Raw genomic sequence first — 24608 nt, 5'->3', positions numbered from 1 at the left:
TGTTTTTAGTTTTAAGCATAAACTCACTTTTTGTCGAATTTCTCAACAAGATTTCAGATATTGCGTCTCAGGAAAATGTGTACTGATGTAAGGATGTTTAACTATTTGCATTTTATAACAAAATAACTTATTATTGAAAATTACTTATTGAATAAAAATGTTACAAAAATGAGCAGAAATTGTATATAACTCAAAAATCAATAAAACGTAATGTGAAGTACATACTAATGAAAACATAATGATAGCAATAAACATTTTTAAAGTGTAAAACAAGCAAGAACTTTATTAAACATATTTTGGGCAGAACATCCACTTCCACATCAGTATTCGTTGTTCCTCTCCAATTGTCAAACTCTGTGTTGTTCTCAGTTTCAGAAACCTGTTCCAAGGAATTCCTCTGGCTTAAATTAATTTCTTTATACTACTACAGAAAAAAATGGAGGGGCCATAGTTACATTTACAAACATCAAGCTATAATAATATTGAATAATAATTCATTACATCATCTGCATTAAAAGTGGTGAATCTCCCCAACCAGCACCAGTGTGCAGAATCCAACTGCGCGTGGTATCAACCTCTAAGGCCATGATGATTGACAAAAGCCATTTGGGAAATTGTGAAACTGTGGCTGTAGGACCCAAAAAGACCACATGGTGAGCTGCTCATCCCTGCTTAGCTTCAGAGGACAAGCAGACAAAGGCTGCTATGCACAGGAACAAAAGTGCTTCAGTAACAAAAAGATGCAATATCTGTCTGATAGCTGTGGCTGTTTTTTTTTTATTTTGAAAGCTTATTGGGCTGAAAACATATCTGTTTGCTTTTCACATAAATGTTATAGTTTATGAAGTATGATGTAAATGATCTGTGGATGTACATATGCTAATGTTTGGACATCAGAACTTTCCTCAAGCCAGGATTCGAACTCAGGATGTCTGTAATGCAACAGCGCTTTATGTCGGTTTTTGTTGATGTTTAAATTTGCTGATGCTCAATGCTTGTTGAGTTGCTTCACAGTTGCAACTAAAGGAATACCTTTATACCATGTACCTAAAACGCTGCTGTTAGCCTGGGCAAAAAATATATCTTCATATCACTTCACCTTAATGGCCAAATTTGTTTTGTGATCTTGTGTTGTTTGATCAGCAGTGAGGTAAATATATGCTTTATGATATAATTAAGGGTGCAGTGTTAAGTTACAGCCACAATGTTGATGCGATGAGAATCTTGCCAGTAAAAGTATAGAAACACTGTTGGGTTCCCCTTCAGGAACCTTAAGGGCTGCACTCGTGCGGTTTGCAATTGAATCCTCACCCACCAGATCCACTTTCCGCTCTCTGGGATCGGAAGTGAAGCAGCACTGTGAAGCAGTTTCAAAAACTGCTGGGTCTGATGCCAGCTGCGTCCAACATGATACCTTTTGGCCTGCTGTACATGAGACCCTAGTCACAGCCTCAGATATCACGCCTACGGAACGTTGACTAAACAGCTAATGCATATGGTACACTTAACTGGAAACACTTCAGGAATGTTGAAGTCATCATCTGATTGTACACATTTGCCACGTTCGCGAACAAATTACTGACTTACTGCTTGTTCTCCCTCTTCTTATTTAACTTTCAAAACTGGTTATTTCAATGACTGACTTGTTGCATGCCAGTCTGTTGTTGAGGGGGCATTTCCACGGACCGAAACGTGACGCTGAACGAAACAAACTGTGATTGGTTGTTTGACATGTCAGTCAAACGGCCTTATGGGCGGGCCTTGGCCAATGAAAGCTGCCGTCAGTCTGAAGGTCTGGCTACACGAGACTAATGAGACCCCTACAGTGGTGACTCAAGACAAAGGGGAAACCTGTTTTACATGATCAAAGTCACGCGGTAATGCCTTCATGCCTTAGATATGGACCTATGGACAGCAATTTGTGACCTATTTGTGACTCAGGAGACATTGGTGGATGAGGAGATACCCCTGACACTGTAAGCGCTTTGAGTTTCTAGAAAAGCGCTATATAAATGTGATTAATTATTATTATTATTATTATTATTATTGCAATGTCCCCCTCTGGTTCTCTCTGACTCTCAGCTCCCCTTAGGGCTGGATGCCATGGTACAGGTGTGGCCGAGGCTTCATCTGTACGGCTTTTCACTCTTTTTTTTTTCTTCACTTTTGCTCTGCTCCCGAAAGTTCTGTAAACAGTGCACCAGAACGGTGTTTCGCTGCTGCGAGTAGTCCCGTTCTGGCCGGGCTGAGTATGGTTCTCGGATCCTGAATTCCCTTCTCGCCAGCTCTCCATGGGAAATTCCCATCAGGAGGGATCTCCTCTCTCTGGCGGGGGTCACTATCTTTCATCCCTGCCTGAAACTGTATAAGCTGTGGGTGTGGCCCCTGAAGGGGTACAACTCATAGCCTCTGGTCTCTCAACTGAGGTTGTTGTGACCATCCTCCAATCCAAAGCTCCCTCCACAAGAAAACTGTACACCTTGAAGTGGAAACTTTTCACTTCTTGGTGCAGCTCACCAGCTCAACCCAGCTTACTGCCCGGTTGGTACAATGCTGGAGTTCCTGCAGGCCTGTCTTTCCGCAGGGTTGCCCCAGTCCACCCTGAAGGTTTACCTGACGGCCATTGCAGCCTACCATGCCTCTCTCGGTGGCCAGTCTGACACCCCCTTGTGACACGTTTCCTCTGCGGTGCACTGAGGCCTCCGGTGCACTCTCACGTCCCCCTGTGGGACCTGGCTGTGGCTCTTGAAGCTCTCTGTAAACCTCCTTTCGAGCCCATCGAAGAGATCTATGATCTCCATCTCACTTTGAAGACTACATTCCTCTTAGCGATCTCTTCTCTTAAGAGATTTAGGGACTTAGGCCCTTACAGTGGCCCCTTCCTACCTTGACTTTGTGCCTAGCATGGCCAAGCCATTTCTCTACCCCCGAGCGGGGTATGTCCCAAAAGTTTTCTCCTCTACACCACGGCCCATCGTACTCCAGGCCTTTTGCTCTCCTCCCTTTTAGGAGCCCGATCAGCAGAAGCTTATTTGTATGTGTCCAGTGTGAGCACTTCATATGTCCACAGAGCTGCCCTGTGGAAAAGGGGGGACCAAATGCTTTTTTGCTGTGCTCCCCCCCCCTAAGAGAGGCTACTAAACAGACTCTAAGTTGATGCCATTTCTGTCACTTATGAGTCCTCTGGCCTCCCCTTTCCCTTGGGAGTCAAGGCTCACTTAACCAGAAGTGTGGCGGCCTCCAAGGTGTTTCTATGCAGGACACCTGCAACGCTACGTTTGGTCCATGCCACTTACCTTTGTCAGATTCTATGGCCTCAGTATGCGAGCCACTCCAGGCTCTTCTGTTCTCTCGCCTTATTTGTGCTATTCCACACTAGGCAGGGATTTGTAAGTCTGGCGGTGTGGGCATACTTGTTCGCATATCGTCCAACGCAGTCTTGGGTTATGTATGTAACCATGGTTCCCCGAGGGAATGAGATGCTGCATCTCATTGCCATACTTCCGGCATCCTTGCAGCGCTTGCTTCATTTTCGAAGCTAACGCTGTTCTCTCTGCATGTGCTTTTAAGCTTTCTGATTGCTATGTCACCTGCCCGTGACATCTCGCTCCTCCATTGGACTGATTTCACACATGATTCAGAGCACGGTCACCCTGAAGACGTTCCCATAGCGCTCGACACAGCATCTTTTTCCTTCAGGGAACCATGGTTACAAGTAACTCTAGACATTTCTTCAGATTTTCATGTATTTTGAACTGCTTTGATGTGTTAATTTTATTTAATTTTTTTTTTTTTAGTATTTCAGGGTTATGAAATAAATTTACTTACCTGTTGTTCCTCAGCTGTATTGGTTACTAACTGAATTTGTGCTCGTCAGACAAAGTCATTTTGTATAAAATATACAAAAATGCTAAAATATGCTATTTGTGTAAATATATTTTCTATCAATATATTTTGGTCCTTTTTGTATATTTTCTAAAATAGAAATATAATAAAATATTTAAATATAGTTTGTGCTATATATTTCAAACTAGAACACACATAAAACACATAAACACCAGTAACACTTTAGAATAGGAAACACATTCACTATTAACTAAGAATTTTCCCTGAACTAATTCCTTATTTGATGCTTATTAATAGTTATTATTCCATGGTCTGTCTGAATACTGGATTCTGATTGGCTGGCAGGTAAAACCGTTTAATGCACAGGGATTTTAAATGCACTTCGGGCGGTTCTTTGTCGGGCGGTTCTTTGCCTCCACATCGTGCATTTAAAATCCTTGGTGTTGATTATCCCTTACGTAAATTATTTAAGTTTAGGTATGGGATAGGATTAAGAAAGATTAAGAAATCTAAAATATGAACATGCAGGAAAGGCATTAATATGTGCTTTATAAGTACTAATAAACAGCTAATATGCTAGTAATAGGCATGCAAATAAGCAACTATAGTTAATAGTAAGAATTGGCCCGTAAAATAAAGTGTTACCAAATACTCTCATAAAATAAGTGTTCTTAAATCATTATTATAGTTTTGATCTCTTGGCTATTCCATCCATAAAGCACCTGTGTTATTGTTTTTCTATACAGCCAAAGATAGGCCTATCGTGTTGTTGTGCATTATTATGCATTCACCTTGTCTCAAGGAGGACGAGTTGCTCCACCTCTTCCTGTTTGCAAAATACTCAGTAATGGACACAATATTCTACCTCTTCCATTTTGGCTGATGCAGTTTCAGTTGAAACTGTCAAAGTACACCAGCGTCAAAATACAGGAAGTGGAAACTAACTACAGCATGGCCTCAATGCAGGCAGGAGTTCCTGCCTTTAACAGAGAAAGCATGCAGAAACGACAGAAACAAGTGATGGAAATGCCTAATTTCAAAAAAAAAAAAAAAAAAAAAAAAAAATTATTGCAAAAAAAGTTTTTACACTTGCTTGAAGTGGTTTTTGACTGCAAATAATGTTACATGAAAATGCATTTTCTGAAAAATTCTGATGTAGCGAACATTACGCCCACATAACTGATTGGCTGATTCCTTCATAAAAGTAGAAGAAACAATTCTAAACCTTGTTTAAAGGTTTCTATGATTTTCATTTATATATGGATTTCCTCCAATGTATTGATAGTAAAAATTTAAAGTTACAATTGTATTTGCTGAAGAGTTAAAGTTAATCGGAAAGTGAAATTATATACTCTGTCGTTTGGAATATTGACATTTGGTTGTATTTATCTGTATTCTTGTCAAATTTTAATTTTGTATATTTATATAGTATTTATATAGTAGTTAACCTTTTACAAAGTCATGTTGAACTATTACAGTAATAAGTATTGTTGCATGGATAATGAACAAATTTAATATTCAAGAACTGGCCTAAAATAAAGGAACCTTAAACTTTAGAAACTTAAGATCCCAAACTTAAAACAAAAGTATCTCCAAAAAAGATGAAACAATGGTCAAGTTCCTGATCAAAGATAGACTTTTTAAAGTCATTCAGCAATTTTATTAGTGATGAGAGATCAACTTTCAATAGCAATTAACCACAAGACTGAAACTGGTTGAGAACTTTATATGAACAAATAAACAAATCAAAAGAAAAAATAAAACCTAATGGAATGAATTAATTGATGTATATATGGGAAGTTTTCTGACACAATCCTGAAGGAAAGGGAAGTCGCAAGATATTTCATACTTCCCTGTGATGCAACTCCAGACATTTTCCACTCAGAGCAGAACGTGTTACTTCTGTAGTACATCAAACATGATGCAGCAAACCCACTGCCCTTTAGTTCCAACCCTAATCAAAAACACTGATACATCCGTAATAAATCACCTTTTTAGCTCGCCCAGAATGTAGGGTCTTTTTGAGATCAAATCTAAAGGATGCAGCTCCAGTGTAATTTTTGGTGAAGTGTGCATATTTTACACTTTGCTTGTGACTACTGAAGAAAGTGAAGAAAGAGGACATCAGTAAGCTTAATCTAGTAAAGAACTACCTCCAATCAACAATGCCTAAAGAAAGACAAAATGTTTTGGCTCTGCTATCTACTGAACAGCAAGGATGCTTGATTTCCAAGATTTTGCAGCCAGAAAAACACAGCACTTGGCATTTGAGAGACAGCGAGAGAGAGAATACAATGGTTAGTTGTATTGCATATATCCCTTCTTATTTCTTTCGGAATATGCTTCACAACTCATTGTTCAATCTCTTGTTCTGTCTAGGCTGGACTATGCTCTTTTGGCAGGTCTTCCAGCCAGTTGTATCAAACCTTTATAATTAATCCAGAATGTGGCTGCAAGATTAATTTTTAATGAGCTGAAAAGAATGCATGTCACACCTCTCTTCATCAATCTGCACTGGCTACCAATAGCTGCTCGCATAAAATTTAAGGCATTAATGTTTGCCTACAAAACCACCACTGGCTCTGCACCCCTTTACCTAAATTCATTACTTCAGACTTATGTGCCCTCTAGAAGCTTACACTCTGTAAGTGAACGGTGCGTTATTGTGGCTTCCCAAAAAGGCACAAAATCACTTTCACTTTAAATGTTCCCTCTTGGTGGAATGACCTGCCCAACTCAATCTGAACAGCTGTGTCCTTAGCCATCTTCAAGTATTGGCTAAAAACACATCTCTTCAATCTTTATTTGACCCTCTAACTCTAGCACCCTCTATTCTAATTCTGTTCTTTAAAAAAGGAGCATAATATATCACCTATTGTGTAATTGACTGTATATAATGTATATATAAACAGGGATGCACATATGTGTAATATGTAAACATCACATTTTAATTTTTGGGTGAACTATCCCTTTAATTTAAATAGCTAGATAGCTGAGTTAATGGCAGTTTTTTTCATGCAATCTCCTATTTGTATTGTATAATTAGTTTTATGTCATAAAGCTGTGTGAATGATTGATGGTGGAATTGGTTGTAATGCAAGGGGCACCAGCTAAAATCTTGCCTATAGGGCCCCAAATTGGTCAAAAGTTGGCCCTGAGGCACAAAGGTCCAAAACTTTCCACCTGTCTGTTCTTCTTTGGTGGAACCCATCTGAAGATCCATCTCTTTTATTCAAATACACAACCATAAACAAAGACATAACTCCTACTTAATTTACTTCATTTCACTTCTGCTTTTGCTTGTAGGCTAATCTACAATATCTTACATTTTAAATGTATTGTTTGTGTTTTATTCATATGTTTTAGCTCTTGACAAATTGCTTGGATAAAAGTGTCTGCTAAATTAATAAATGCAAATTCTCTCTTAGCTATTTTTTGTGTTCTCATATCATCTGATGTTGCTTTGTCTGCGGTTGCTTTTAACCTTTTTACCTGCATTTGTGCACAGCTTACTTTCTCCCCTCTGTACTTTTTCCTACAATAAATTACACTTATTATTATTAAAATGGCTAGGTAAAAAGAAATACTGATTTCTCGATTTTGATTAATTCTCAAATTTACAAAACATGATTTTCAAACCCCAAGAATCGATTAATCTAGCCTTAATGAATAGATCAGAAGAGCATCTCTCATCCAATAAATCGCAGTAAGCTTTCATCTCCTTCACTTAAATAGTAGTTAAAGCATGAAATAAACATGAATAAACATCCAGAATTATATCAAAAGAGAGAGTAAAACTGACTGAAAACTCATGTAATCAGTCAATCAGCAGAAAGACTTAAGTATAACAGCTTAAAACAGCATTTACCTCAGAAAAAAACACATTCAGTGACCATAAATTCATTAGTCAGCTAGAAAAATGAACTCTAGAGAGCAGCATTTTGCAAAATATGTGCACTATATAACATATTCATTATACTGCTTAATATTTTTTGTGATATTTTTTCAGGATTCTTTGATGAATAAAAAGTTCAAAAGAACATCATTTATTCAAAATAGAAATCTGTTTTGTCTTTTTGTCTTTACTTTCACTTTTTTGTTAATTTACCACATCCTTGCTTGCAACGCGAGAAAGAAAGAAAAAAGTACTAACCCCAAACTTTGAACGAGGTGTTTATTGTTACACAAGTTTTAAATCAGTTTTAAATAAATGCTGTTTTATTTTTCAAAGAATCCTGAAAAAAGTATCACAGGTTCCAAAAAAAAAAAAATTAAGCAGCACAACTGTTTATAACACTGATAATAAATCAGCATATTAGAATGATTTCTGAAGGATCAAAAATCAATAAAGGTGACTATCATTACTGCAGTAATGATGCTGAAAATTCAGCTTTCCATCACAGGAATAAATTATATTTTAAAGTATATTAAAATAGAAAACCACTATTTTAAATTGCATTAACATTTCACAATATTACAGTTTTTTTCAGTATTTTTAATCAAATATGTTCAGCCTTGATGAGCAGAAAAGTCTCCTTCAAAAAGCATTAAAAATCTTACTGATCCCAAACTTTTGAGCAGCAGTGTACATGCATACATATCTGACATTTAAATAAGTAAGACTCAACAATAAATAATGATAATGTGTATATGACAGTGTTGGGGAAAGTTACTTTTAAAAGTAATGCATTACATTATTGAGTTACTCTCTAAAAAAGTAACTAATTATGTTATTTAGTTACTTTTTATGGAAAGTAATGCGTTACATTACTTTTGCGTTACTTTTTAAATCTGGGCAGGGCATGCTTGTTTGTTTTTAATGTAAAAAGTTCTATTTTTTTGCAAACGTAAAAGCCTGTTCACACCAAAAGCCTCAGGCTTAGAGAAAAGTAAATTGACGTCTGGACAGTAGACCGCAGAAGAAAAAATGTCAACTCTTTAGCAATACAAAAAGGAAAAAACAAGAGTTAGATTATCTTGAGTAATTTTTGCTTGCTAGTATGGATGAATTGGATCATCGAAGGTCGGCAGCAAAGACATCGGTTAATAAAATGGGATTAAATACATAAAGGATATTTGTATTATTTAGTATATTTAATTATTGCAGGTTTGCGTTGAATTTCACTGTTTTTATTCATTTTGAGGAATACTGTATCTGTTATTTTAGTGAGTGAGATGAATTAATGCATGTTCACATTTATTCTAGAGCTAAAGTAACATTTTACTCCCGATTTCTCTCAACATGGGGGAAAAGATAACTGGCGTTTTTATTACGACGTAACTTGAGTTACTTGTAATGGGTTACCCCCCAACACTGGTGTATAAAACTAGAAACAGAAGATTTATGTACAGATTTGCGCATTATTTTCTTTATACGTAATCTAATAACTGGAGAAGTAAAATATCTATTATCTATTCACCCGGGATGTCTTGCATTGACTTTGTTAATTAAGCCACTTTAAAAATTACATCTAGGACTTTCTATCAAAATTTTACAAGCTCTCTAAACCATTCTTTTGTGTTTTCATTCTGATCAGTAATGTTTACTGTCCATTAATGTAATGTGTGCTTTGGAATCACTCCACCAATATTTAATGGCTCATCCTTAATTTCTTCTGGTGAATAAAATACAATAATAGATATTCATCCGTTGAACCTTTGAGATACAAGTGATTTTTCAATAGTTTTCAGTTACATTAGATTAAACTTTTTTTATTGCACTTGTCAGTTTAATGTAATGTAAGAATTTGACTTGAAACTTAAATGGGTAACCACTTAAACCTGTTTCGTGAGAATTCGTTAGATGCAGCGCTGGAAATCATCAAGTAAACATGCATATATAAATGCCTTTCATTTTTTGATACACAACTTATTAATTGATATATATAAATATACCTTATTCTTTTATTCTTATTTCTTCTGCCATGCTTCGAAAACACTTACAATTCTGTATAATGACAATAAACTTATTATTTAGATATTTATTTGTTTACATAACAGTATACAGTTTTAAAATGTTCATGCTAACTTCAACAAATGCAAATAACGCTTCAATGAAATCTTATATCCGATGTGCAAAAAGAAGCGATTTGTGACAAAAGCAACGTTGCTTTCTTAGTGGGCATAAGGTTCAAAAGTCTAGAGAGGAAGTTAAAATGCATGAGGTTTTAGTAAATGGTGTCATCACACCTAAGGCAGTTTTCCTGTAGTGTTTCAGACAAGCAGACCACAGTTTTTACCAGGCAAAAGTCACAAAGACCAACAGAAGGATGTTCTGTATCGCTCTCCTCATTGCCGTACTGGCCTGTATGGCCAAAGGTAAGTCAATTCTGACCTCTATACTAACTTTTTTGGATATATGTGTACAATTAGACCTCATGTTCCCGATTGCATTATACATCTTCTGCAAAAAATCAAATCATAGCCGAGAAATCACCCTGACACACTTGATCACCGTTAAAAAGTGTTAGCCTGCAGGGAATAGATTTTTAATGTCCAGTTGCGAAAGGCAAAAAGAAAGGATTTTTAACGTTTATATTGTTTAAATGTGCCTTGTACCATTATTTATTTTTAAAATGCACTCAACTGAAGTCAAATCTCTCTCTCTATATAAGTAACTGACAAATTCCAATTCTATCTAGTAATTCTATACATAATTCTACACTCTTAAAGCTGCTTTAAAAGGTTCTTCACATTGATGCCATAGAAGAACCATTTGGTTTCACAAAGATCCATTAAGTCAAAGGTTCTTTAAAGAACCATCTCTTTCTTTTCTTTTTATAATCTGAAGAATCACAAAGAACATTTTATGAAACAGAAAGGTTCTTCAGATGTTAAATGTTCTTTATGGAATCATTTAGACAAAAAAGGTGGTTCTATGGCATCGTGAAGCACCTTTATTTTTAAGAGTGTATATATAACTGTTGAAATTATTGTTCCAAAAATACCAAGCAGTTTAGGTGTGTTCCAATATTTCCAAAAGTGTTAAAGTTAGATTTTTGCAAAGAGGTTGTCTTTTTAAAACTATTCTCTTTTAAATTGAATTAATTAATGCAAAGATCCATATAAAGATTTTCAAAATTTAAATTCTAATTTCCAATTTAAAACTCTCCTGCTCATAGCATAATTGCACAGAATTTAGTAACACTTTTATTTAAAGTCTCTTTTAGAGATTCCGTCGACTGTAAGCAGTGGTGTATAAAGTACCTGAAAGCCATACTTAAGTAAAAGTACAGATAACTTACCAGAAAACAACTTTGGTAGAAGTTGAAGTCACTGTTTAGAAGAGTACTTGAGTAAAAGTTTTAAAGTATGTGATATTTATTGTATTTAAGTACAGAAAGTATTTTTTCAATCTTAAATGTATTTAAGAACTAAAAATGTAAAAGTACAAGTAAATGCAATTTTTTTTCGCAATTGTGAGTTGATATCACCCAGTTCAGAGAAAAAAAGTCAGAATTGCGAGATACAAAATCGCAATTGCAAGATACAAACTTGCATTTGTGAGGAAAGTTATTTCTCACAATTCTGAGTTTATATCATAAATTTCTAAAAAAAAAAAACAAAAAAAAACAACAACTCAGAGTTCTTAGTTTATATCTCGCAATTCTGATATTATTTCTCACAATTGCAGGTTTATATCACCCAGTTCTGAGAAAAAAGTCAGAATTAAGTTTGTATCATGCAATTTTGGTGAAAAAAGCCAGAATTTCCTCTAACACACATTTGTGCAAAAAAAAGGCTGAATTGTGAGTTTAGATTGCAATTATGACTTTATTTCCCACAGTTGTGAGTTTAGATCACCAAATTTGGAGAAAAGAAGTCAGAATTGCGAGATACAAAATAGCATTTGTGAGGAAAATTATTTATAAGAGTTTATATCATCAATTTCTAAAAAAAAAAAAAAAAAAAAAAAAAAAAAAACGTCAGAATTCTGAGTTTATATATCGCAATTGCAAGTTTATATCACCCAATTTTGAGAAAAAAGTCAGAATTGAGTTTGTATCACGCAATTCTGAGGAAAAAAGTCAGAACTGCGAGATACAAACTTCCATTTGTGAGGAAAAAAGTCAGATTTGTGAGATATAAACTTGGAATTTGGAAAATTATTTCTCACAATTCTGAGTTGATATCACCAATTTAAAAAGTTAAAGAGTTTATATCTCGCAATTCTGATATTATTTCTCACAATTGCAAGTTTATATCACCCAATTCTGAGAAAAAAAGTCAGAATTGAGTTTGTATCACGCAATTTTGGGACTAAACCAAAATGATGACAAAATGACAGGGGGAAGACAAATGGGAAAAACCAATGACAAAACAGACAGAACTGTGACACAATTATGGCTTTATTTCCCACAGTTGTGAGTTTAGATCACCAAATTTGGAGAAAAAGTCAGAACTGCAAGATACAAACTTGCATTTGAGAGAACAATTATTTCTCACAATTCTGAGTTTATATCATCAATTTCTAAAAAAAAAGTCAGAATTCTGAGCTTATATATCGCAATTCTGATATTATTTCTCCCAATTGTAAGTTTATATCACCCAATTCTGAGAAAAAAGTCAGAATTGAGTTTGTATTACGCAATTCTGGGGGAAAAAAGCCAGAATTTCCTGAAAATAAGTTCCTCAAACTCGCATTTGTGAGAAAAAGTCAGAATTTTATCTTGCAATTCTGACTTTTTTTCTGACATAAAAAGTCAGAATTATGATAGATATTGATGATATTCTAGATAGAATGCAATACTTTTGTGAGATCATTTTTTTTTCATTCAGTTTTGCAAAATTAAGAAAAAAGTTTTTTTTCTCGCAGTTGTGAATTTACATCTCGCAATTCTGACTTCTGACTATTTTGTAGTAAGTAGTGAATATGCTTCAGGGAAATGTATCGGAGTAAAAGTATACATTTTAATTAGGAAATGTAGTGGAGTACAATTAAAAGTAGGCTGAAAAATAAAAACTCAAGTAAAGTACAGATACTCTCAAAAAATACTTAAGTACCGTAACGAAGTATTACATTACACCACTGACTGTAATTAACTTTGCAACTACATGCTAACTAACTGTAACCAAACAGTCTAATAATACTCTTATGTTAACATGAAGTTGTAAAGTTAGTACACTGTAAAAAATTCTCACCAGTTTCAACTTAAAAACTTAAGTTTAGAGCTGCCTTTTTAAGTTAAAATTTTAAGTTAAATCAACTTAAGTCAATTTAACTCACAAGTTAAATCAACTCATTTTTAGTGTAATAAGTTAAAATGACTTGTAGTTTAAAGCTGATTTAACTTAAAATTTTAAGGCTAATTTTAACTTAAGTTTTGAAGTTGAATCTGATGAAAACTTCAAAGAATGGACTATCAAAATAAACCCATCTTTTTCATTCTGTTTTTTGTAAGTAGGTATATTCTTTTCAATCCCAGTCTTCAAATGTACATTCAGCAACAATAATCCAGTTGTGCATGAACTAATTGTTGCATCACATCGTGTCAGGAAAGCACAAACCCAATGGTGTGCATAGGAAATCGAATATTTTTAAGACAGGTGTGCTGTGTTTGTGGCTTTGATGGCTGACTTTGTAACAGTCCTGTCTAGCTTTGGTGTGTCCTGTCCGACACAAAGCAGAAGTGAAAGTGGGAATGGGAAACAGACCCCTGGGATGTGGCTGTGCAATGGGCCACCGGTGCAATGTGTTTCCTGAGGGACCCAATCAAAGGGGCTGCTTCTACAATGTTTCAGACATTTCCCCCCTTCATATTAAGCCATTTCATGGCTTTCTCTCGTTTCCCCTTTCTAAAGTTAAAAATAATGTTTGGGCCCCTTCTTCAAAAAAAAAAAAAAAAAAAAGTGACAAGACCCTGTTGTTGCAAAAACAGTGATCCAAACTCTCGCAATATCCGCTTTTTTACACTTCATGCTGGAAACAGTCTTCAATTTTGCACAAAGCACATCCATACATTACACTTTTAGTGATGTCTGTCTCAGTTCAATACAATTAGTATATGTTGTTGATGCAAAATATCCATAGACTGTTTTCAATCAATGTCAAGAATCCTTAATGCATGAATAAGGGAACACATACAAAGAGACACCAAAATATGAAAATTCTGTCATTATCATGTTATTCCAAACCTGTGGGACATTCTTTCTTTATTAGAGCAATGACTCAAAGTTTTTTAAAAAAAATCATAAGGGCATTTTTTTATTTGAGATTTATATAATCTGAAAGCTGAATAAATAAGCTTTCCATTGATGTAGGGTTTGTTAGGATAGGACAGTATTTGAATACATCTTAAATCTGTGGGTACAAAAAAATCAAAATACTTAGAAAATCGCCTTTAAAGTTGTCCAGATAAAGTTCTTAGCAATGCATATTACTAATCAAAAATTAATTTTTGATATATTTATGGTTGGAAATTTACAAAATATCTTCATGGAACACGATCTTTACTTAATATCCTAATGATTTTTGGCATAAAATAAAAATTGTTAATTTTGACCCATACTATGTATTTTTGGCTATTGCTACAAAGTGCTATACCAGTGCTACTTAAGACTTAAGGTTTTGTGAGTCACAATTGACCTCCATTCTACAGAATGGAAAAAAAAAAATCAAATGAGATCAAGTGAGATCAAATGAGATAGAATGAAATCAAGATCAAGAAAGAAACTCAAAACAGGTTTGGAACAACATGAAGGTAAGTAAATGATGACGAATTTTTCATTACTGGGTGAACTATGCCTTTAATTGCTATTTTTGTTTTGTTTTCAGTAAACAAATAAATAAATAAACAAGATAAATGTTCTCAAGAAGCAAAATTGTATAATATAAAAATATTAGTTTTTTCATAATATATGTTTATTTTTTAGCCTTTTTTGTCTTGGTCTATCTCCAAAATTATACTTAACAAAAAAAAAAAAAAAAAAAAAAAAAAACACTTTACAATTTATAAAAAGAATTTTAATGAGGTCTACATATTTTACTGGAAAATGTTTTGCAGTGTAAAACTCTGTCAGTATTTATTTTGCATCATTTTAACCATCTTTTTGCCTTCACTAGATTATTTCAATTGTCCTGCAGTGTAAATATTTAAAAGCGAACATATTCCATAGTCTTTTAATGAAAGGAATAGTTCACCCAAACGTAAAAACGTGCTTACAATTTAATCTCAAACCAATATAAAATATAAAATGTAAAAGAGTTTGTTTTTTCATGGGAACAGATTTGGAGAAATGTATCATTGCATCACTTGCTCACCAATGGATCCTCTGCAGTGAATGGGTGCCGTCAGAATGAGCTGATAAAAACATTAGTAATCCACACCATTCCAGTCCATCAATTGACATCTTAAGAAGCCAAAAGACGCATGTTTGTAAGAAACAATTCCATCATTAAGATGTTTAAACTTCAAACCATTGCTTCTCACCAAAATGCGAGCCCATATCTATAATAAAACTTCCTTCAGTGAAAAACTTGTCTAGTCTGAATCAGAAGAGAAATATGGATAGATAAAGCACCATTTACAAGACAAAACAGACATAAACAAATATCTACAGGATTTTGAAATGAGAGACAACAGGATGGACTTTTTTTTATCAAGTGTCATTATGAATTATGGATTTGTAGTTTAGCCGAGAACAACGGTTTAAAGTTAAAACGTCTTAATGATGGATTTGTTTCTTACAAACACACAGCTTTTGGCTTCTCAAGATGTTAACCGATGAACTGGAGTGTAGTGGATTACTTGTGGATTATTGTGATGTTTTTATCAGCTGTCTGGACTCTCATTCTGACGGCACCCATTCGCTGCAGAGGATCCATCGGTGCCCAGATCTGATGAAGAAACTCATCTGCATCTTGGATGGCCTCAGAATGGCCATTTGGGTTTACTGCTCCTTAAATATGAGATCATTAAAACTACATGCATATTGCTGTTCAGGGATGCATTTCCCAAAAGCAACTATGGTTGGAAGTTCCTAACAATGCTTTTGGAAAATGCAACCCAGAATAGTGTGAGAGTGTGAGAAACAAAAATCATTCCCAAAAGTATTTAATGTCAACTATCTTATTGTTTCATTAAAGGGGTCATATGATGCAATTTCATGTTTTCCTTTGTCTTTAGAGTGTTACAAGCTTTTTTGTGCTTATATAAGATCTGTAAAGTTGCAAAAGAGATATTCTTTTACACCTTCCTAAAACATCTCATTCAAACACGCCCCCACATGTCTACGTCACTGTGTGGGAAGATTTGCATAACACCGCCCAAATGTATACACAAAGGAACATTTTAAAGTGGGGCAATTCCAACTTTGCAAGGACAGTCTGGCGCTTCTGACTCGCAGCCTGTAAGTACGTTTTCATATTTGAAGAATTTGCTACTGGCTATTCAAATGCGAGTTTTGAGCAGTGTAGAGTAGTGCTGCTTATTTGTCATTTCTACGATCAGAAATGCAGACATTATGTTTACGCAACGCAATGCAATGAGTCATTTCGTGTCAACTCAACTAGAGATCCCTGGCTCAAATTTTTGATTTTGCTAATACTTATTCTGAAGAAAGAAAGACATCTATAGTGATGAAAGCCAAACTATTCAATGTCACGGATGAGTAATCAACTATCTTGTAAAGGGAGGTCAAAATGGCAGGTATGTTCTATGAAATTGTTTTGATGGAGGGAAACAAGATACAATTCTAATTTAACATTATTTCTTCTTCAGGCATTATTCTTTAAATAAAATAAGTATCAGCTGTACACAAAGTGACCAACAGTTGGTTTCCAACCACTGAAAATGGGTAACATTCAACAAACTGGACATGGAGCCTCATTGAGATCCCCATATCTCTAGGACTGAACGATGTAGGGCCTTGACAGTTAAGATTCTAAAAGAAGCGTTTATAAAGAACTAGAATCTAAAATCATATTGTGATTTCTTTATTACTTCTTGAGTTATAAGCACGCAAACTTTGGAAAAAGAATATTTATGGCACTCAGACTAGTATATTCAATGCAGTTGTCTTGACAGAAAGAAAGAAGATACATCTCTTTATTATTATTTGTTCTTCAGACCTCTTTAAAACAAAAGAAGTATCTTTTTTTTTTTTAAAAACTGACCCACATTTGGTTTTTGACCACTGAAAATGTACATTTTAATGATTTACTCCTGGAGCCATATTGAAACTCCATTATCTCTGGAACCAAATCTCATAGGGCATTAAAAATAAACATGCCAGACGAAAAGTTTGTCAAGAGCCAATTTCTAAAAGGGCATTCAAATATCTTTAACACATCTTGAGTTACAGGCATGCAAACTTTAGAGAAAAAGTGCTGGTTCCCCATTTTTAAATGGTCACCATTGGCACACAATGCAACAAGGATTGCTAAAGTCAACAGATTTTACTAATAGAACTACCAGTCTCTGTGTAAAAATAACATTATGATGCTGCCATCTTTCTGAAGTCATTTTTATCCCCCTGTAACTTGACTCTGAATCGAAGATGAAAATTGCCATTTTGACTTTTCTCTACAAAACCGAGGATTGCTCAGTAAATATTCATCCATGACATTTAACATTTTGGCTTTCATCACTATACATGTCTATCTTTCCTCAGAAAAAAAGTATTAGCAAAATCAAAAATTTGAGCAGGGGAAGTTTTTGAAATGTGGTTGATTTGACACGGAATGACCCAGTATGAATCATTATAATCAGTAATTATGTCCTCAGTGGATGCAACAAATGTCTACTTTATAATGGGTTTTATTGTTTTTGTTTCGCTGCGTCGGGACACGGCATCACAACATGGTAAGGGGCGTAACATTTCCGTCACACACTTGAGGTATTTGGCCAATCACAACGAACCAGACAGCTGGCTAATCAGAGCACACTTTGAACCGTTTCAGAAAGGCAGGGCAGAGAGGAGCAACAATAATGTACAGTATGTGGTAAATAATGTGTTTTATTAACCTCAAACCGCATAAACACATTGCATTACGCCAAATACACAAAATAATGTTCTTTTTAGAAATTCAATTCAAGTTTCAATTCAAGTTTATTTGTATAGCGCTTTTCACAATACAAATCGTTGCAAAGCAGCTGTACAAAAAACATCATATGACCCCTTTAACTTCAGTCACATATAGTAGGGCTCCTTAAAACCAGGCTTGGAAGGCCACTGCACTCAGAGTTTAGCTCAAACTTGAAAGTTGATAAAGATTGGATTTAAAGTCAGCCGGCAGTGGCCCTTCAGGGTTGGTTTTGAGCAACCCTGCCGTACAGAAATACAACTTGTTTGAGGGGAAATTTTGAAGCCTGCTATATGTGTGCTCCCTTTAGCAAATGAAGAACTTATCAGCCCATATGATATGACAATGAGTCATTTGGAAAAGAGCTCAGCCCCTGGCACCCCTGCTTCCCCCGATGCGTCACCATCTTCAGCATGCTGCGGACTGGACGAGCTAAAGCATTCACTCTCCCAGCTAATCCAGGAAGCGCAGGAGAGCAGGGGCTGGTACGGCGAGATGGTGAAGATCCTCAATCAGCTGGTGAAAGAAAACAAGGAGGTGGGCAGCGTTCAGGCCGAGATCCTGAAGGTCCTGCGGGCCTCGAGCGACCAGGGCGAGCAGCAGCTGCACCACCTGCAGAGCATGGCTCGCCTCCAGAGCCTCCTCGTGGAGAACCACCAGGCATTGCTGCTGCAAGTGTCTCGCATTGCTACCACCCTGCAAGACTCGGCTAAGAAACAGGGCTAATAAATGCATGGGCGAAATGGCCATTTGAAGCATTTTGATGGCATATTAATCTTGTACTAACAATTACAATAACCTAGCTAAAATGACTTAAATCTGAAATCCTAATCAATAAGTGAAATGAACTTAATGTTTTATGTTGTTCTCTCATGTATTCAGTTTTTTTGCAATGATTTTTTGTACTCTTTTGTGACCTGTTGCATAAAGAAATATCAATAAACAAGCTATGATGACACCTTTGTTTGGCATCAAGAGTCATTGAATGAATAAGTCAGTTTCATTGTTCCTATACGCACTTTTTCACTTTTCTTGAGTTTCTCTGCTCTTCTGTGTGTCTGAGCAGAGTTTCCCGCACCAGTGATTAAGCTGAACTCCGCTTCGCAGAATCAATCTGAGGTGGTGTGGTCAGCTAACAAACCCTTCACTCTGAGCTGCGACGGACAAGCGGATATCATATGGAAGACGAGGCTCGGCAGACACCAGAAACACGTCTCACAAAAGACCCTCAGTGTCCAAAAGCCCACTACAGAATACACAGGAACATACCGTTGCAGTTACAAGAATCAAAAAGACTTGTACTCAGAGATCCACATGTATGTTAAAGGTATGTGCACTGTTAAACATTTAGAACGGTTAACTCTAATAGATGTTTAGGACGGTCCGTGAAACTAATTTTAAAGTTTTGTTTTGCTTTTAATGTTAATGTTTCTTTATAAAGTTTGATGTGCTGACTATGAAAATCACAGTGCTTGAAAACTACAAAATGTGGACAACTTATACAAGCTAATCTGTTATTACTCATGCATAAAAATGATATGGTACATGCATTAAAACTGATCTAACAACAATAGTTCATCACAAAAGTGAATAGTCCAAAACTTCAGAACTAGTCTCACAATGTTTTAGAATTCCAAAATATTCCAGAATGTTACAGATATACAGTGCTTGGTAAATTACTTACAAATTTAATTCCGTTACTGATTACAGATTACATAATAAAAATGTAATTAGTAATGTTATCTAGGTTACTCATTTTAGGTATGCATTGTATCTTAGATTACTTTTAGATTACTTTTTTGACATCAAACTTGTTTTAAACTCAAGTGTGCCGCTTAAATGTACTTAAATCTCTTTTACCATATTGATATAAAAATACCAACATCATAAAATGCATTAAACATTACACTAAACCTGGGTTTCCCAAACCAGGTGTAATGTAAGAACTGCAGTGGGTTTGTGAGTTGATAAAAAGCTAATAATTAAGTAAATAATAAAATTGTAAAATCAACACTAAACCTAGAATTTCCATGTCAATAATAAATGTGTGAATAATATATGTAATGTAAAAAACAAACAAACTGTAAACTGATTACATGAGCATTTTATAATGTAATACACTGTAATTAAGAGTACTTAATTTCTGTAATCCAGATGACATGTAATCAGTTACTACTCAGCACTGTAGATAAATATATAAAATAAATAATATACTGTTAAGGTCAAAAGTTTACATACAACTTGCAGAATCGACACAATGTTAATTATTTTACCGAAATAAAAGGGATCATTCAAAATGCATGTTATTATTTTATTTAGTACTGACCTGAATAAGATGTTTCACATAAAAGATGTTCAAATATAGTCCACAAGAGAAATAAGTAGTTTATAATTTATATATATGACCCGGTTCAAAAGTTTACATCCCCTTGATTCTTAATACTGTGTTGTTACCTGAATGATCCACAGCTGTGTGTTTTGTTTTTTAGCGATGTAGTTCATGAGTCCTTTGTTTGTCCTGAACAGTTAAACACATTTATTTTTGGTTAAACACAAATTTTATGTTTTTTTTTTCTAGATTTTTGTGTATTTAAAAAAAAAAAAAATGAAAAACCAAAGAATTTATGGGCCCTTAAGGATTTTTCTGAAGAACAGCGGGCCGTTTCAACTATTATTTTCTCTTGTGGACTATATGTAAACATTTTTCTAATGTAAAATATCTTATTCAGGTCAGCAGTACTAAATAAAAAATAACATGCCTTTTGTATGATCCCTCTTACTTTAGTAAAATAATTAACATTTTGCAGATTCTGCAAGGTGTATGCAAACTTTTGACCTCAACTGTATTTATTTAACTGCATAAAGTACAAAACTAATCTGTACTAAACTAATGCTTCATAATTGATAGAGCTTCTAAAATGTACCTATCCTAAATATTTACCAAAATATTAATGCAAAATGAAAATAAATAGTACAGTAATAATTAGCACCACAGAATTATAGAAGAATCATAAAAATTTGAGTAAAATTTTTATTACATTGTGTTATCGCACAATAATTTCAGATAATGACCAACTGACTATACAATAATGCACTTACTGCACAGCTAAACATAAGTAATTATTTTATTTGAGGTGGACTTTTTTAATTGCTTAAAAGAGAATTTCTCTTCTAAAACAAACATTTACAGATATTTTACTCACCTCAATTTTGGAAGCTGCATTTAAACTGCATTTTGGAAGTTAAAACTCGGGGGCACCATAGAAGTCCATTATATGGACAGAAATCCTGAAATGTTTTCCTCAGAAAATACATTTCTTTACGACTTAAGAAAGAAAGGGGGTAAGTAAATTGTCTGTAAATTTTTGTTCTGGAAGTAAACTTCTCCTTTAAGCAGAAAGAAAATACTGTATAGGAAATTGTTTGCCTGAGATAACATTGAAGAATGAAGTCATACAAAAATATTTTGCCTCAGAATGGTGCTACTGACCAGTCAGTATCAAGCATTGCATAGAGACGTGTAATAACCACATTTATTAACAGTGTTTGGGAAAGTTACCTTTAAAAGCAATGGGTCACAATATTGCGTTACTCCATTAAAAAGTAACTTCTGTATGGAAAGTAATGGATTACGTTACCTGAGCCCAAAAATGATATTTGTGGCAACTGTAAATTAACAAGTGTCTCTGCACTTACTCTCAATTTTTCTCAACAAAGGGACAGGAGATGTGGCAGTGAATAAATTGAAAAAACAAAATATCTTGCGTTACTTGAAAAGTAACTTAGATACTTTCTTTTAAATTCATAAGTGATGCATTACTTTGTTAGTTACTTGAAAAAGTAATTTGATTATGTAACCTGCGTTACTTGTTTTGCATTGCCCCCAACACGGTTTATTAACAGTATGTAGACACTTACACTTACTTACAGCATACACTCTTAAAAATAGGAGCTTTAAAAGGTTCTTCACAGCGATGCCATAGAAGAACCACTTGAGGTTCTACAAAGAAATCCCTTTCTTACCTTTTTATAATCTGAAGAATCTTCTTTCACCACAAAGAACCTTTTGTGAAACAGAAAGGTTCTTCAGATGTTAAAGATTCTTTATGAAACCATTTAGACAAAAAAAGGTTCTTCTATGGCATCGTGAAACACCTTTATTTTTAAGAGTGTATGCACTTAACTGTCAAGACGTACAAACACCAAGAAAAATATTGGCTGAAATGAATGTATGTTTTACTGCAATAGATTCGGCCAAAGTCTTTACTACCCCTCAAAGCTCATTTATAATTAAAAAAGAAGGCTCAAACTACTTACTGGACTGCTTGGTGACAAACCCAGCAAGTACTGAGTTCTCGCTCCAGATGGCGAATGGATCTGCTGTCCCGTCCGAGATGAATTACACAGCGGATCCCAAACGTGGCATACTGATTCGAAATCTTCAGCCGAGCTACAACGGCGATTATGTTTGCACTGTCAAAATCAATGGAGTCCAAAAGAAGTCTGACGTCTTTGAAATAAGTGTCATAAAAAGTAAGACATGTTAGTCTTGTTACACTGTATTAATAAAAGACATACTACCAAGAATCTTACCTTATTGCACCAATTCAGCACTACCCATCTATTTACTGCAGAAGCACATCGGCCACCAAGAGTGTCACTTCCAGCTGATCGATACGTGCGAATTGTCGGTGAAACGCTGGATATTCCTTGTCACACCGAAAACCAAGATCATTATTATAACATGACCTGGAGCTCATCAGAAAAGGTGAAGTGTTGTTTTAAGAATGTGATCTGATCGGAAACATGAAACAAAGCATGAGATTGTGGGTGAGGAACTGAATTAATTAGGCAATAGAGTGGGCATTATGGTATTCTTGGTCTTGAAACTTCTTGAAAATGTGGCCTTGGGCTGTGTCTTGGTTTACATTTGAGCCTTGGCTTGTGGCTACAAACATGACCACATCTGTTTTGAAATTCTAGTCAGTTGATCTCCAGTGGTCTGTTCTTTAATTTTGCATGATAAACACCCTTGTCAAAAAATCCTATTGGAATTTCAGGTAATCCTATAGGATCCTAATGGATTCTTAAAATCCTATTGGACAATCTGATTTATTTTAGTGGAATTTCACTTTGTCCTGTAGGATTTTAGGGGATTCTTAGAATCCTATTGGACATTCTGATTTATTTTAGTGGAATTTCACTTTGTCCTGTAGGATTTTACAGGATTCTTAGAATCCTATTGGACATTCTGATTTATTTTAGTGGAATTTCACTTTGTCCTGTAGGATTTTACAGGATTCTTAGAATCCTATTGGACATTCTGATTTATTTTAGTGGAATTTCACTTTGTCCTGTAGGACTTAAGGGGATTCTTAGAATCCTATTGGACAATCTGATTTATTTTAGTGGAATTTCACTTTGTCCTGTAGGATTTTGTGGGATTCTTAAAATCCTATTGGACAATCTGATTTATTTTAGTGGAATTTCACTTTGTCCTGTAGGATTTTAGGGGATTGTCAGAATCCTATTGGACAATCTGATTTATTTTAGTGGAATTTCACTTTGTCCTGTAGGACTTTAGGGGATTCTTAGAATCCTATTGGACAATCTGATTTATTTTAGTGGAATTTCACTTTGTCCTGTAGGACTTAAGGGGATTCTTAGAATCCTATTGGACAATCTGATTTATTTTAGTGGAATTTCACTTTGTCCTGTAGGATTTTGTGGGATTCTTAAAATCCTATTGGACATTCTGATTTATTTTAGTGGAATTTCACTTTGTCCTGTAGTACTTTACTGGATTCTTAAAATTCCATTGGACAGTCTAATTTATTTTAAATGAATTTTCACTTTGTCCTGTAGGATCTTATATGATTTCGAATTTTAGAATCTTAATAGACAGGTCCTTGTTTCTCATTGGTTGAGCTGTATTCAAAGCTGTTGTAAATTGTTCTACAAACATACACCTTTTGTTTACTATTGTGTGTTGCTTGGCAACCACTTTGTGGCAACCATAACTGTTTCATGTCATGCCTAACAATGCCCCTAAACCAGGCTATCAAAACCACCAAAAATCCCATAGACTAACATTGACGGAATGTTAAAATGAGCCAATATTCAAACTCCAACTGTCATAACTCTCAGAATCCCTTGAGATCTAAATCATGCTAGCAATATGCTGATCATGCAAACAATATCATGCTAGAAACCAAAGTCCCTTTAAAGGAACACTCCACTTTTTTTGGAAATAGGCTCATTCTCCAACTCCCCCCGAGTTAATCAGTTGATTTTTAACGTTTTGAAATCCATTCAGCCGTTCTGTAATTCAGCTGTAATTTTTACAGCAATTCGTTACAGTGTGCCTATATACATAAATATGGTTCCTTGTGCTCCAATAGTGTTAAAAATGCTTATTTTTCAGGCTAGTCAGTGCGCCCAATGTGCAGTACTGAGCACACGTCTTTGAGCGCCAATTGTTTCTATAGCAACCGGGACTTCAACAGCAGCTGCAATGATGCGCTGACTTTACTAATCAATGATTGGCTTTTTCATTAAGAAGGCGGGGCTTCAAGGCCATAATGAGAATTGCATTTTTCCTCATTCAAAACTATACAAGTGACATGTCTTGGGTATAGACCTTTTTCCTGAGTAAACGATGAGCGCCGCCATTACGAATTCTAACGTCAGATTGAATGCTTTTCTGTTCCGGTTTCCATAGGAACCCATTCGAATAGGT

The sequence above is a fragment of the Garra rufa genome, chromosome 19, assembly GCF_049309525.1.
Source record: "Garra rufa chromosome 19, GarRuf1.0, whole genome shotgun sequence".
Classification (NCBI taxonomy): domain Eukaryota; kingdom Metazoa; phylum Chordata; class Actinopteri; order Cypriniformes; family Cyprinidae; genus Garra; species Garra rufa.
The sequence above is the reverse complement of the archived record's forward strand: the minus strand, read 5'-3'. Positions refer to the sequence as shown.